Here is a 15,631-nt window from a genome sequence, read left to right as displayed (position 1 = left end):
TCTATGCAAGTAACTGTGGAAATCCTTTAACAATTCCACTATTGTCAATAAAACTGCTTAAATTAAACAGGTCCCAGAGAAACCTAAAAGGCCATATTTTGCCCCCGGAGATAGCATCAACGTGAGCTTTTTCCAGGGGGCGGGGCCAGGGAGCTATTTTGGTACCTTGCTGCTGGTTTGTAGAGGCGGGATGGTGCCAGTCCTTATATGGTGAGAGTGTTTGATCCAATGACTGATAACTGTAGCATTCGACAGCACCACCTGTGGGAGATGTTTGTTTTAGCCTCATATTCAGGCAATGAAAAAAGCGAGCAATAACATTGTTTGTTCCCAAGATTTTAAAATACAAAAATAAACAATCTAATTGCAGCCTCGGAGAGTTGTTTCTTCATTTAATTCATCTTTGTTTCAGCTGGTTCTCGACACATCAGCTGAGCAGACGTTTGTTTGGCAGGACTGTCCTACACATAAAACACTTTCTTACTCTCAAAACTGTAAATTCTGAAAGTCTTTTTTGACTGATGAGACGAGCACATTTTGTTCATTCCCTCGTTTGGCTTGATTTTGTGACTGATTGTAATTAAACATGAAGTATTTTGAAGCTTAACATACAGAGAACAGATCAGCCCACTCTCCACAATCGGTGTGTGTGAGCTTTTTCATCTGCTTCCTGCACATCTGACCAATTAGAAAAAGTGGATCACTTTTACGCAGACTCGGACAAGGATTTTGGTTGAATGTGATGTGAATGTGAATGTGATTCTCAAATAGAGGTTCCTCGGTGAGATGAGCACATGCAGGTCTGTACGGCCCAGTCCGGCCCAGACAGCGCTGTAATGGGAACGGGCCATTACAGCGCTGTGACACTGCTGTCTCAAAGTGTCCAGTTTACATTAAATGTGAACGCGCGTCCATCGTTTTTGCAGTGTGTTTTGAGCGTTTTTGCAGTGTTGATCCTGGATTTTGAACATATGGGGTTGCATTTTCCACCAAGGATGGTTTAACCATGCACCCTAAACATACTATTACATGGTGTATAGACCTAAACATACTATTACATGGTGTATAGGCCTAAACATACTATTACATGGTGTATAAGCCTAAACATACTATTACATGGTGTATAGACCTAAACATACTATTACATGGTGTATAAGTCTAAACATACTATTACATGGTGTATAGGCCTAAACACACTATTACATGGTGTATAAGTCTAAACATACTATTACATGGTGTATAGACCTAAACATACTATTACATGGTGTATAGGCCTAAACATACTATTACATGGTGTATAAGCCTAAACATACTATTACATGGTGTATAGACCTAAACATACTATTACATGGTGTATAAGCCTAAACATACTATTACATGGTGTATAGACCTAAACATACTATTACATGGTGTATAAGTCTAAACATACTATTACATGGTGTATAGACCTAAACATACTATTACATGGTGTATAGGCCTAAACATACTATTACATGGTGTATAAGCCTAAACATACTATTACATGGTGTATAAGCCTAAACATACTATTACATGGTGTATAGACCTAAACATACTATTACATGGTGTATAAGTCTAAACATACTATTACATGGTGTATAGACCTAAACATACTATTACATGGTGTATAAGCCTAAACATACTATTACATGGTGTATAGACCTAAACATACTATTACATGGTGTATAGGCCTAAACATACTATTACATGGTGTATAGGCCTAAACATACTATTACATGGTGTATAGGCCTAAACATACTATTACATGGTGTATAGACCTAAACATACTATTACATGGTGTATAGACCTAAACATACTATTACATGGTGTATAGACCTAAATATACTATTACATGGTGTATAAGCCTAAACATACTATTACATGGTGTATAAGCCTAAACATACTAAAATACATTTTAGCCCAACTGCTTTATTTGACAAATTGAAATATATGAGAGCACCTTTATTTATTTTGTTGAATTCATTTTAGTGGGTCAAATAAGTCATTTATTTTTGCATAAACTTTGAATGGAATGAGTGTCACCTAGTATGTCACTTCCGCTCATTTTCTACAGCTTTTTAATTTTTTTTCCTCCAAAAATAGCTATTTGTTGATGTAACACTCTAATTTATATGTACCACAGGTACAAATACACCAAATAAAGTCAATATGAGAAAAAAAAGTCATACGTACTTTAAGGCCTTAGAAACAGTGCAACCAAACTTTAGAAAAAAAAACATTTAATGTATTTAACTGTATACACACATACACAAAAAAGTACACTTACTTGGTCAAATGGTAAATGGTAACAACCTCCTCCGTTGTGTCTCAGGCCAAACTCAGACAGAGCAGTTTAATCAGCGTGGTTTGGTCTGAGTTCGAGGGGCAGCCTGCCTCTCTGCGCCCCCATCTCACACCTTTAGGACGAGCCACGGTTTTAGCGACTTTGCTCTGCGCTCTTTCCCATGTGACCTCTTCTCCCTTCTTGCACATCGGCCTCTCCGCGCTGCAGTCAGCATCCTTTCTCCCTGAACTCTGCCAACTGACCTCTCATTTGCCAATATGTGTATGTGTATCTGAATAATATGTTGCATGTGCATTTTTCACCACCTCCCTTTTCGTGGCAAATAGGAATCCTAATAATTTACCTTGCATTTATTAATTTACTAGGACAATAAACTCACCTTAGGCCAAGTTATAACAGTTCCAAGGTGTTTTTATTCGTTTTTCCATATAGTCTTTGTGGATCATCCAATCACTCTTTGATGCAAAGTGTCTTTTTAGAGGAGAAAGGTGCAGAGGTGGCGGTTTGTGGCTTCATCCTCTGAGAAAGCATATTTTAATGATACTGACTCTAAAATGAAATGGTATCAGACCTACTTCGTGTTAATATAGGTTTACTGTATATACTCCAGGTTCCCTCGCAAGGACCACAACCCCATCTACGATGCAAAGTGTTTATTGGCATACGAGAAACATGAACAACAAATGTATGCTTCTGGCGATGAGGGCTGTAGGCTCCCGGGCCTCGATACCCCCATCTAGGGAGATAAAATGACTTTGATGCTTAAATAGTGCAGCCGCAGGAAGGGACGTGAAAGGGGTGTGGTCCTACCCCCGAACTTAAGATAACAAACCTATCTCCATCTAATATGGGTTTATATAGTAAAAATGCACTTCTCTCCATGGAGATTGAGACACAACATTATGTTGAAAAAGCAATATCCTCTCCATGTAGACCAGCAGGTGGCAGACACAAAGTTACACCTTTAAGCTCAACCATAGGAACTCTTGGCGTTGCTCACTGATAAACAAAAATGGCAAATCATTGAAGAAGAAAGAAAAAACTGGAAGATTTCACTTGAAAGTACAAACCGCCCATGGGCCAAGCTCGACAATTACTGGGCAGTGAGTAAATGAAAGTCCTCCCTGAAACTCGCCCTAGACCAAGCAAACCGTGCATCTGCATTGCTCATTTGGCATATGAAGAGCACATGCGTTACGGAGGAGCGAGCGATTCATGATTGACTCGGCTGTCAAGGCACTGGGCGAAATTATTAGTGACATATTTGTTTGAAGCCACGGATGAAGGAGGAGGAGGGAATCAAAGGCCTTGTTTCTGCTGTTTTCCTTCGCGTCCACGCCAATCATCAAACCACTCGCAGTGATGAAACCGTGCACATCAAAGATACAGGAGCTTAGCGTTGCCTCTCAGACTGTGGGAGAAGGCTGTGAAGTCAAACGCGGAAGAGGACACATAGAGAATGGTTTATCGGGTTTCTTTTGGGAAGGTGTTCGATGGCTGCTTGAGTCTGTACGGTAAGGGCTATTTCCTGTAAATTCTGTAGGGAGCAATAGGGCGGAGGGCCTATTGCCCCCGCAACGCTGCCGAAGGCAGCGTTGCAACTGTCTTCCCCGTCGCCCCTGGCAAGTACAGTGAACTAGCCCATGCCGAAGGCATGGATCATGCATACTTACTCCTGCTATGACAGAAATAGTCAACAATTTGTGAATGGGCGTAGCCCATTCACAAATTGTTGACAACAGCAGCGCAAAGCGCTGCATTCCTCCAAAAACCCTCCTGGCATCGTCCTGTACGCGAGAATCCATGCCGCAGGCATGGGCCATGCTTGTATCTGCTCAAATCAATGGAAGTCTATGAGGAGTGGGCGGGGCATCCCGACGGAATGGGGAGTGACGAGCGCGTAAGCGCTCGTAATGATGATTCCACCCCATGGCGGCATGGGGAAGGCTTAGAGCTTTCAAAAGATGTATAATTTGTTGTTATAGTGGAAACGGCTATATTGTTTTTGCTAAAAATATTATTATTAGGCCCGAGCCCCAGCAGGGCGGAGGGCCTATTGCTCCCGCAACGCTGCCGAAGGCGTAGCCCATTCACAAATTGTTGACAACAGCAGCGCAAAGCGCTGCATTCCTCCAAAAACCCTCCTGGCATCGTCCTGTACGCGAGAATCCATGCCGCAGGCATGGGCCATGCTTGTATCTGCTCAAATCAATGGAAGTCTATGGGGAGTGGGCGGGGCATCCCGACGGAATGGGGAGTGACGAGCGCGTAAGCGCTCGTAATGATGATTCCACCCCATGGCGGCATGGGGAAGGCTTAGAGCTTTCAAACGATGTATAATTTGTTGTTATAGTGGAAACGGCTATATTGTTTTTGCTAAAAATATTATTATTTTTATTATTAGGCCCGAGCCCCAGCAGGGCGGAGGGCCTATTGCTCCCGCAACGCTGCCGAAGGCAGCGTTGCAACTGCCTAAAAATATTATTATTAGGCCCGAGCCCCAGCAGGGCGGAGGGCCTATTGCTCCCGCAACGCTGCCGAAGGCAGCGTTGCAACTGGGGCACCAAACATGCGCAGCCCGCATGTTTGGTGCCCCGTCGCCCCTGGCAAGTACAGTGAACTAGCCCATGCCGAAGGCATGGATCATGCATACTTACTCCTGCTATGACAGAAATAGTCAACAATTAGTGAATGGGCGTAGCCCATTCACTAATTGTTGACAACAGCAGCGCGAAGCGCTGCATTCCTTCAAAAACCCTCCTGGCATTGTCCCGTATGCGAGAATCCATGCCGCAGGCATGGGCCATGCTTGTATCTGCTCAAATCAATGGAAGTCTATGGGGAGTGGGCGGGGCATCCCGACGGAATAGGGAGTGACGAGCGCGGAATAGGGAGTGACTCCTCCTAGTGCGATTGCCCGATCAAGCTCATATTTGGGGGAAATCATCTACACAAGGGAAGCATCAAAAGTTAGTCATATTTGGATTCTAAGTGCTACGGTCTCTGTGCCGTGGAGCTGCAAATATACTGTCACAAATGGGAAAAACGCTAAATCTATGAAATGTTCAAATTTATGCTTCACACTTTAACAAACTCCTCCGTGGGCAATAGCTCGATCAAGCTTTACTTTGGGAAATATCATCTACACAAGCGGGGCATCAAAAGTTATCCATATTTATATTCTAAGTGCTACGGTCTCTGTGCAGCGGAGCAGCAAATTTGACTGACACTTGTGTTGATTTGCACTGGATTGGCCATGTCCAATGTGTCGCCGTCTGTCAAGTTCTTTTTTTAATTCAACACAATAAGGGCGCCATCTTTATCAAGTCGAAAGCGCAGAGTCGGAAGGCCGGCGGCCCGCGAGGGCCGTTGGATGCCGCTTGCGGCTTTAATTAGGCCCGAGCGCCACAAGCTGGCGAGAGGCCTATTAATCTCGTAAGGCCGTGCGAAGCACGGCTGCGAAAGTGCGCACGTAGTGCGCACGAAATCGAGCGCAAAGCGCTCGCCCACTTCCAAACACTCACTAACGCACTCCTTCACTCATGCACGCCCCGTGCATACTAATTAGTAGTAGGAAAATGGAACATTACCGTTGTAAACGGGCGAAGCCCGTGCAAAAGTGCGCACTAAACGAGCACTTTACATGGGGATGACGACCGCTTCGCGGTCGTCATCCCCATATAAAGCACTCATTTGCGCTAAGTACCTCATGAATACGTTCCCCATCTCTTGCATGTTCCGTGCATATAAGCATGTAATGCAAAAAATGAACATTATTACTGTATAGAGGGCCAAAAACACAAAGTGGGCAGAGCCCACTCAAAATTAACGAAAGTACCCGTCAGTGACCAGGGACCCACACCATGAGGTAGGAAAGCGCGAGCGCTTTCCGAAAATGTATAGTTTATGATATTTGGAAAATGGGAAACATTGTTTTCGTATCGGAATATTATTCTTTCTTTCTTTCTTTCTTTCTTCTTCTCGGGACCAACCCCCCTATTTTTCACCCAGTGAACATTGACGAAAAGTCACAAAAATTTGCACACCTCTAAAAATCGTGCCTCTCTACATTCTGGCTATTTCCCTTTTCTAAAATAAAAAAAATTGGCGCGTCAGCGCCCCCAAATGTACCAAAAATGCATTGAGAGATGGGAAATGACCCAAAAAAAATCTGATCGTAGAATCATGAAATTTGGCGCAGAGATAGATGGTGACAAGAGAAGTAAAAAATATTATTACGGCAACGCCGTCCGCCCAACCAAATGTCGGCCATATTGCTTCAAAAATGGCTAAACATGACTTCGGAGTTTTTCCAAACGTCGTACTTTTACGAACTCCTCCCAGGGCGTTGGCCCTAAAAAGCTGAAATTTGGTGAAAATGCTACTGAGGAGTGGGACATCAAAAGTTATCCAAATTACATTGATACCTGTCACGGTCTCTGTGCGGCGAAGCCGCAAACTGTAGCAAGAATTTCAGAAATCTCCCAAATTTAACATTTCTGCCGTTTGCGCAGATAAAGTCCGAATTGCGTCAAATTAGAATCAGTTGTTAAACTCTTTGCCCTAAACCTACTTGAAGTGAAATAAATTAATTTGGAGCCACAGCGCCCCCTACAGATTTTATATGGAGGTTAAATATTTAGTTTTGCGAAATTATATGAAATTTGACACACAACTCAATTTTGGCATCCCCATCAAAAAAGTCAATGAGACCCATGTCATAATTGTTATGGCGTTGCCGTAACGATGACCGAAACCTTCCATGTTATTCCAATGGGGAAATCGCCAGAACATGTTTACACTTTATACTTTCACAAACTCCTCTTAGGGCGTTAGATATATTAACCTGAAATTTGGTGAGACTCATCTTCAGGGGTGGACCATCAAAAGTTATCCACATTTTTATTCAAAGAGTCACGGTGTCTGTGCCGCACATTTTGCCAAGAATTCAAAATAAAATTGCTTTTTGATGGTAAAACAAAGGGGAGAAGATGTGACAGCGTCACAGATTCAGCAGTAGGCGTAATAAAAGGACAATTGGGGCGCGTTAGCGCCCCCTCCTCTTGCGGCGTGGCGGCGGCGTAGCGAGGGCCGATCATTGCCGCTTGCGGCTATATTTTTTATTATTTTTCTTGTTCTTCTGCTTTTTGAGCTCTAATTTGACCCCCTGAACATGCTCAAAAACTCACCAAACTTTACCCAAAATTCAAAATCGGCGAAAAATTTTGTTTTTTCTGGGCCATTTTTTTTTTCGTTAAAAAATGGCGCGACAGCGCCACCGACAAAAGTCAAAATACATTGCGCCTATGGGAGACGCCCCGAGGTCAACTTTGTCGTAGTGCTACGAAATTCGGAACACGCATTCCTCTTGTGAGGACAAAAAACAAATATTATTATGGCCACGCCCCCAGAATTACCCTATGCCCGCCATCTTCCTTTGAAAATGAAAACACGCTGTGTTAGCCATTTTGTTCACGTCAAACTTTGACGAACTCCTCCTAGGGCGTTTTGCCCACCGACTTCAAAATCGGCGGACGTCCTCTGGACAAGTGGGGCATCTAAAGTTATCCAATTTTTTGAGATACCTTTTACGGTCTGTGTGCGGCGCAGCCGCAAAGTTGGACAACTTATTTTGGGATATTGCAGATCTAAAAATTGTTCCCATTTGATCAAAACAAGTCCGATTAGGACCAAATTTGAATCAGTTTTTCAACTTTCTAGTTTGGACCAGTTTATGATGACAAAATTGAAATGGGCGAGATAGCGCCCCCTACAGAGTGACCTTTAAATTAACATTGAAGGTCAAAAATTTGTTTTACCAAAATTTTCTAAACTTTACCCAAAATTCTATTTTGGCGTCGCGATCAAAAAAGCCAATCAGACAAATGCCTTAATTTTTACGGCGTAGTCGTAGCGATGACATAAACCTCCCATGTTATCCCTATGGGAAAACCGCTAAATCTCTCGAATATCCACATTTTTATGTTTTACACTTTAACGAAGTCCTCCTAGTGCGTTTTGCTCACCGACCTCAAAATCGGTGTACGTCCTCTAGACAAGTGGGGCATCTAAAGTTATCCAAATTTTAAGGATAGCTTTTACGGTCTCTGTGCGACGGAGCCGCAAACGTTTCCCAGAATTCTGACTATTTGGCCTTCAGAGTGACCTATAAACAATAGAGTTTTTCCAAATGACATGATATTTTGAACAAAATTCTAATTTGCCATCCTGATCACAAAAGTATGAGAGCCAAAGTCATATTTTGTACGGCGTAACCGTAGCGATGACAGAAACATCCCATGTTATCGTTATGGGAAAATCATAGAATTGCTCAAATCACCACATTTTTACGCTTCACACTTTAACGAACTCCTCCTAGGGCGATTGTCCGATCAAGTTCATATTTGGAGAATATCATCTACACAAGCGGGGCATCAAAACTTATCCATATTTTGATTCTAAGTGCTACGGTCTCTGTGTGGCGGACCCGCAAACATATGTCAGAAATGGGAAAACAGCGAAATCTCTGAAATGTTCACATTTACGCTTCACACTTTAATGAACTCCTCTGTGGGCAATAGCTCGATCAAGCTCATATTTGGGGAAAATCATCTACACAAGCGGGGCATCAAAAGTTATCCATATCTTTATTCCAAGTGCTACGGTCTCTGTGCGGCGGCGCAGCAAATTTGACTGACACTTGTGTTCATTTGCACTGGATTGGCCATGTCCAATGTGTCGCCGTCTGTCAAGTTCTTTTTTTATTCAACACACAATAAGGGCGCCATCTTTATCAAGTCGAAAGCGCAGAGTCGGAAGGCCGGCGGCCCGCGAGGGCCGTTGGATGCCGCTTGCGGCTTTAATTTTTTTTGTTTTTTTTCCACTACTGTGATACATTTTCCCAATAGACTTGTTTACCTCCACTTTATCCATCCTCCGAGCCTTCAGCTTATCCCGCGTATGAATCACTGCGAACGGACATATTGGGTGAGCGTCTGAAAGTTAAGTTGTTTACTCTGTCTTGGCGGCGGTTTGATAAATCATACATCTGTGAGGGGTTCGCGTACACGGGCTTGTCTGCCGTGGTGAGGATATAGAACTGGCAAAAGCTTGGACTGGGGTCAAAGAAACTGCCCCAGAGGACATGAATAATTCAGCGTATCTGCTGTGGGGCCAACACGCTCAGAGAGAAGGCCGTTAGAGCAGAACATGATATGAAGCACATCCATGAGACTACAGGTGAGCAATGTATCAGTTTATTGATCATATTGTGAGTGTGGTTTTGAAGATATGGAACATTTGACTATTATGTATGTCATTCCCAACAAATAAATAACTACACATTTATAAGCCTTAATAAAGCATGAACAAAAACAGTTTTTTTCTTTAGAATTTAATAACGAAACAGTTTATTAAGAATGATTTATGCTCTTGTGTACTGGCACAATTAGCTACAGCTATTTATGTCAAGATAAACCGGTTAATCAATAATCGTGATGATTCGGGTCACAATATAATCGTAAGAACTAAAAACTAATAATCGTGACAATTTTAGACATTTTCAGTCTAGACCTCAAAATGTATGGTGAGTTTTATGTGGTAGTTTATATCACAATCGCTATACTTTTGCATGCAGAAAATGTGATTGAATAAATACTGATCAAGTATTAATGAAACAGAATGAAAGAAAAAAAAAGGATTTCGCTGTTTTTATTTTGTCATGTTCAAATAATCGTGAATAATTTTGAAAATTGCGACGTTTCTTCTCACAATAATCGTAACAGTATATTTTGATATTGTGACTTCGCTAGCTACAGCTGAATGCGCAAAAAGCAAAGGAACAGGTCCTGCTTTTCCGAAGGAGACCGGCTTCCCTTCAAACCAGCGTGACACGGTGGAGACAGTCACGTCCACAAGTACTCGAGAGTCGTATCAGACGATCAACTGGACACGAGGGAAGGCACTTCACTCCATTCCACATAAATAGTCAGAGCAGAGTGTACTTCCTGCGTAGGGTGACATCTTTTAACATCTGCACAAAGGTTTCGAACAGAGCTTTTACCAGAAGGTCATAGCTAGTGCCCTGCTGTAGGCTGTGGTGTCGTAAAGTAAATAAAAATAAATTGAGCGCCTGAAGAATATCGTTAAGAAGGTTGACTCTGTGGCGGGGCTGAGTAAAAGAGGTGACAGAAAAGAACAGGCCGTCAGATTTATGGTGATCGTAGACAATGTCTCACAACCTCTACACGAGTCCTTCACCCAGAGGCGGGGTCGCTTCAGCAGACTATTGTTCCAGCGCTGCTTCCGACAGACTGAGAAAGGCCTTTGTCCCTCGAGGAATCAGACTGCACAACTCACAGGCCCAGCACAAGAGCTCCAGATCCAGATCAACTGTTTTTATGTGTCTATTTTAGGGAAGTGACCGTAATGTCTTTTGTGATTTATTGTTGTCTGCATGTAAACCGCTTTGAAATTCACTTCAGAATGAATCAAGCTTATATCTATCTATCTTATTATTTTTTTTTTTTAAATTAAAGTATATCCTAATGTGTAGTGCTACTAAGCATTAATCATTCTAAATAAACTTATCCAATGTTTAGTTTCATTTTAGACCATGTTTTGCCCTGATTTCCGTCTGTTTTTTGATCTGGTGGTACTCTGAAAAAGCCCAATATCATCTTAGGTGGTACTTTGTTTGAGAACCTTTGTATTAGACCAGTAAGCGCCGCGTTGCTAATTTGAATTTTGCTGCTTTTGCAACACGTTCCACTGCCCCATGTCACCAGCAGAGTGCGCACTGTGACACACCCAATGCAATTATTCCCTGTGTCGTGGGTGGTAATCAACTAATTTGAGCTGCTAATTCAATTCTCCAACAAGGTCATGCTGTCCATATTTCTGTGCAAAGCTCTCAGTATGATAAGAACATGTGTCTGATCTGGAGAGCGTTATTGGCCCTTGAAGGACACAGGACGTGCTCAGGAGAAGTTACAGCGTTTGTAATCGGTGGCTGCCATCTTTGTCAAAGGAGCACTCTGATTGGTCATTTGAGTTTTCATTCAGAAACACAGCAGCGAGTCATGTGGGAGGAAAAGAGATTCACTGGGGAAGTTTCCTGGCGGATTATTATGTGTATTTCAAGCACATTTAAAGTTGAATAACCAAAAGCCAAAAGCCAGCGTGCACACTTTCATGCTTTTTTTTTATTTCGCTTCTATACTTTTGATCCTCACAGACTCACGAGCTCACGAGCAGCCCAAAGGAAGAAATGAGCCAGCTCAACCAAACACAGAAGAAAAGGAGAGAGTAGTGAATATATATTGTTGTGGTGTTTGACCGCGGTGTTATTTCTCTCATGGAGGTTTGGTCAGATGCCGTGTCAAGCGCGTGCTCTTGGCTGCGCGGTTGGCCACACTCAATCTTGTTTGGATTTTTGGTTCCAGCAGGACGAGACGCAGAGCGACAGTGCATTGCTTTGAGTCCCTTCTAGGTGATGGAGAGCAGTTTAACGTCGACTTTAAGTTGTCCTCTGAAAAATACCATTTCTGTGCCCGAGGGAAGCACAAGCTTATGCACTCTGCTAATGGTAAGGAATTAAAACAAATTAGTAACTCTATTATAATCATTTTAGAAACAGGAAGTACAAATTATAAGAGAGGTTTGAGAGCGTACTTGAACAGAAGAGAGGGGAAAGAAAGTTTATATTTATGAAGGTGTTACAAAGGCAAAAGTGTTCTTGTATTCATTTACATTTAAGTATTCATTTATCATTGGCAAAATATCCTTGGAAAGAGTTTATCTTTAAATCCAAAGTCATACTTTTTTTTTTTTTAAATCACATTTAAAGTTGTTTAATCCAGTAGTTCTCAAACCTTTGATGCCATGTACAATGTTCAAATATATTTGGCTTTTTGAGTACCATCAGATCTAAATCAGGTCAATAATAAGACTACACCAGGTCTAACTAGGGCTAAACTAGATCTGATCAGTGGCATTGCAATGTTGTATTGGGCTCCCAAGATAAACATCCCAGGGAGCCCTCCACCCACCCTTTTCTCTTGACCTATACAAAAGACACATTATGGTTTTCAATACAAAAAATTATAAATACAACCATGACGACGTTAAACTCTCTATTGATGGTATTGGAATTAACCAGACGTTTTTAGGCGTAAATGTTGATCAAAAACAGACCTAGAAATATCATACCCAATCATATTATAGTTTAATCTATCCACACATCATGTATTGTAACACGGCTTGCGGTTATTCATGCAAGATGTATCTCAGCAAAATGTTATTAACGCAAAAGATATTTTTTAAGAATTATGACTTATTCAAATAGACAGTCTTCATCCGCTCCTTTGTTCAGAAAAGACAACATCTTAACAATATTTATGGTTAACATCTATTGAATTTCTGTCTTCATGTATAAGTATGTGTACATGTCCAATGCTTTTCCCAGAGTTTAGGAAAACCTTTTAATGTATTCTTCAGACGTTCACGCTCACTCAACGAGACACTGCAGATACTTTTATCTTCCCATGTGCAGATCTACAAAAACACTCAAGTACAGAGGGCCGACAAAGTGGAGTTAAGAGTGACGTGTCAATAAGATGTATTACTACTTTAAAGAGCCTGGATTTACTAAGAGACTGCTCGCTGGGGGTCCTTTGTAACAAGGGGGCCCCGAGTATTTATCTAGCTTGCCTGTTTGTTAACAACGCCCCTGGTTCTGCTATAAATCATGTTAAATGTTTTAGAATTGTATTCAGGCCCGTAGGCTTTATAATACAGGACAGCATTAGCGTGGGAGAGATTGGGCACGACACCCAGCAAACGGCCGAAAAGCCACAACTACGCCTAGGCAGTAAAAAAAATATTTTACACATATTTTCAGATCTATAAATTGGTCAAATGTAGTAGCCTGGATAAAGAAGCAGTGACTAAATCAAGGCCTTAATTTGTCATCATTTAGTTTTCTCAAAGCTGGAACATGCTAAAAAATAACATCAATGTAGCCTACAAAATGTAACTTCTGCTCTCCGTTCAGGCCTTTCACGCCCCTTTATAACACGTAAATAACATGTCGGCATTTGAACTTCTGTCGTGGAGGGGGAAAGTGCGTCTCACCGGGGGATGTGTAGCAAGACGGAGCCCATGATGTGAAATTAGCTCTGGGATCAGCCATCTGGACCTCAGCCGCAACAGACTGACATGTTCCGAGCGCAGCTAACACTTTCCGGCTTCAGCGAGTCAGGCCCCCCTCTGGAGACCCATGCAACACATTACACCGGCAACGCAATTAGAGCCCGGCGGAAGGGCCCCGGGAACAGCGCGGTCGAAGGCACATCGATGTTCGGTTCTCCAAATTAATGAGGCTAATGTTGACGTGACAAGCTCATAACAGGCGGTCTGTCGGGGAATGGACGTGTTTTGACCGGCCGCGAATGAGACGGGCGACAGCGCGAGGTTATTGAATCACACACGGGCATCGGGAGGCAAGAGCGAACGCAAGAATTGTGGACGTTTAATTCAACCAATGTTATTTTTATTATAAAACATACCGTCGAAAGTGAACAGAAAGTATACAGCCGCAATATCAACAGTTTTGTTGAGGGAAAAGCAAGGAATTTACAATAGAAAATGTGTTTTTTTTAAGTGTAGAAAGTGTCAGAAGGTGGATCGGAATGGAAATCAAATTGAATCAAGAAGCACATTAAACACAGGGAATTCTGCTGGTGGCTGCTTCAGACAGGAGATGAGAAACACACTGGAAAAAGAATCATTTCCACTCACATAATATGTAAAGTCCAGGTGTTATTACCAAAATGCCGAATGAATCTGCTGCTAAACCCACCGCTCATTAAAGCTTCCAAATGGCTCATTTGCACTTCACTTTTGCACCTGCAATCATGCTATTTTGTGTGTATTACATGAAATACTATGATGTTAATGTCTCTAATGCCAGGACTGAAAAAGAGAGCTCAGAATCTTAATGTGGTTACATAAAGGTTAAGACACTACAGGCAAAATTATTTCTTTTTTTTTTTTTTTCAGTTTTTGTTTTTTGGTCAGTTTAGTCTCTCAACACAGGATTTTTCATGGAAACAACAAAAATCTGCTCAAACGTTTTCAAAAATAATTGAATTCACAACGTCCCATAGAAATGTATCGTTGAGTGGACAGAATTCAAAGGCAGTTTTCTTAAAATGTATTTGTATACCGTAGGGACATAACAATCCATCAAAATGAACCAAGACATTTGAACCTGCCATATTTCAGATTTAAGAAGTTTGAAATAAGTATGAGTACTATTTTTGCCGTTATACACTTAAAATGCCTTATTTCTATATAAAGACATGACAGAAGTTTCAGAAGATTAATTAAGATTTTTTTTCCTTTTCACATAATGTCTTGCCATAATTCTTAACAAGTCTTAAAACTAAAGAGGGAAGCGACATCCTTTGTATACTTGAAAATGACGTATGGGACTAAATTGTTGCAAATAACAGAGGGTGTGTCAGAGGAACCCGTGGTGAGATATTATTTCACTCAAAATCGGCAGTAGCACAAACGATCTCTGTTGGAAATGTCATGAATGTCGCAGTTGCTTATACACGCTGTATGGTTATGCTCTTTGATATTGTTCCAATATCGATAATGGTTTCAGGACGTCTTGCAGGGCTGCTCATATTTAACAGGTTGAATTGTGAATGGGAACTGTGAAGCAGGTTCTGAGCAGAGATAGTTCTTGTTCACGTCTGCAGCTGCCTAAATGTGTAAGTGTTTCTATGTTGTGACGTTATTCATGGGTTTTCTTCGTACAAAATGTGAAAACCTAGTAAATACTATAAATACTTTAATTATAACAAGAAAATGTAGAGTGAAATTGCTACTACCATTTGGACACACTCGTACGCTATGAAAGACTCTGTAATATGCATTATTTAGGCTTTTCCAACCACTGTGGGACCTCTTAGTCTTGGTCTTGACATTGTAACCTGTCATGTCAGTCTGCCCCCTGGGCAGTCGTGACTACAGAAGAACCAGACTACTTTTAAAGCGCAGCGGGAATGAATAATGAACGAAATTGCCAAGTGATATCAGGGGTTTTCACACTTTACAGTATGGGAAAAACTAAAAACAAAGCCAGTTCCCCCCCAGCGCATGAAACATGAACCAAAGCCAGGCTACGGTGATACAGGACGGAAGGAAAATGGAACTGCGTGCAATGAAGATAAAAGAGTCTTACTGCCTTTCCAATTAGCAGCTGAACAGAACACTTTTATTCAACATTGAGTTTAT

Source organism: Eucyclogobius newberryi, unplaced genomic scaffold (assembly GCF_026437365.1).
Source record: "Eucyclogobius newberryi isolate DKJ021-1_F unplaced genomic scaffold, fEucNew1.0.hap1 SCAF_2, whole genome shotgun sequence".
Taxonomy (NCBI): domain Eukaryota; kingdom Metazoa; phylum Chordata; class Actinopteri; order Gobiiformes; family Gobiidae; genus Eucyclogobius; species Eucyclogobius newberryi.
Note: the sequence above shows the minus strand (reverse complement) of the source record.